Source organism: Jaculus jaculus, unplaced genomic scaffold (assembly GCF_020740685.1).
Source record: "Jaculus jaculus isolate mJacJac1 unplaced genomic scaffold, mJacJac1.mat.Y.cur mat_scaffold_57_1_531177_arrow_ctg1, whole genome shotgun sequence".
Lineage (NCBI taxonomy): Eukaryota > Metazoa > Chordata > Mammalia > Rodentia > Dipodidae > Jaculus > Jaculus jaculus.
In genome coordinates this window covers 422,968-424,154 of record NW_025423505.1, presented here as the reverse complement: position 1 = coordinate 424,154, position 1,187 = coordinate 422,968, and the positions used below count along the sequence as shown (strand labels likewise).

General features: G+C 42.6%; 1 pseudogene; it reads right to left on the bottom strand.

The window, feature by feature from the left end:
* Nucleotides 1–203: 203 nt before the first annotated feature.
* On the bottom strand, nucleotides 204–699 carry LOC123457469 (annotated as a pseudogene).
* Between the last annotated feature and the right edge of the window lie 488 nt (nucleotides 700–1,187).

Genomic DNA, 1,187 nt, shown 5'->3' with positions numbered 1-1,187 from the left:
GAGAAACCATAGCTCAGTTTTATCGAGAGTAAAGAAAGACAACTTTCGCTCACACTTGAAGGAACTCTGCCTTTAACTTGGAATCTGTACTCAGACTTCACATGCAAGGAGGACACTATTATGCTAATACAATTGATTTGCTGCTGCATTTCCCTACTGTGTGTCTAATACTAACATCATAAACAGAGGAATGCAAGTAGTATTTGGAACAATCCTTATAGTGTTACAGTGTCAGGCACAACCTTTTATTTCTCTTCACACCACTGGTTCTCTTTGCACACTTGGGCCTCTTCCTCTTTGGTAAAGTCATTTTTGATATTGAAGGTTTTGCGGATCTCCTCAGGAGTCTTCCCCTTAATCATATTGGCAGCAGTCTTGCATGTAACATCCAGCAAACCCTTGATGTCTAAGTAGTTTGCAGCCAGAATAAGTTCAAAAAGTGTTCCTTGGTCAACTTTCAGGAATTTTTGGTCCCACCCAGGGATATCATCAGTCCGCTTCTCTTTGGTGGGTGCACCACTGACTGACCTTTTTTAGTATTGCTGCATTAACATTTGGTAGGGGAACTGGGTCATCATCTCCTTCATCATCCATTCCTAAATCTTCCAACATGGTTTTGATGGTCACAGACTGCTTGGCAATTTCTACATCAACTTCAAATATCTCTCCATCGGAACTTTGCAACTTAATTGAAGGCATGGCGTTAGGGGTCAGCACCGCGGGCCCAGGCCGACGGAATGGCATCCGTGCACGGGAGAAAAAGAGGGAGGACAAGGCCACCGCAATATATTTTTATATTAAAAAGCTCAATTAAAAATATGAAAAGAGAGCAGGGAATGGGATGGAAGAGAGGAGGGGTGGGAGAAGGCTTAATTAAAATTTTTAGATGTTTTGAGGGCTGGAGAAATTGCTTATTGGTGAAAGTATTTGCCTGTGAAGCCAAAGAACTCATGTTTGAATCTCCACTGGCCACAAAGGCAGATGCAGTTGCTCAAGTGTGCAATGCTGCACATGCCCACAAGGGGGTGCACGTGTCTGGAACTTGTTCACAGTGAATGAATGCCTGACACACCCATTCTCCCTGCCTATCTTTCACCTTTCTCTCTCAACAAATTTAAAAAGGTTTTGAGTAAGCCATGTAGAAACCTACTTCCCCACTAGCATATAAATATATGAAGAGAGAGAGA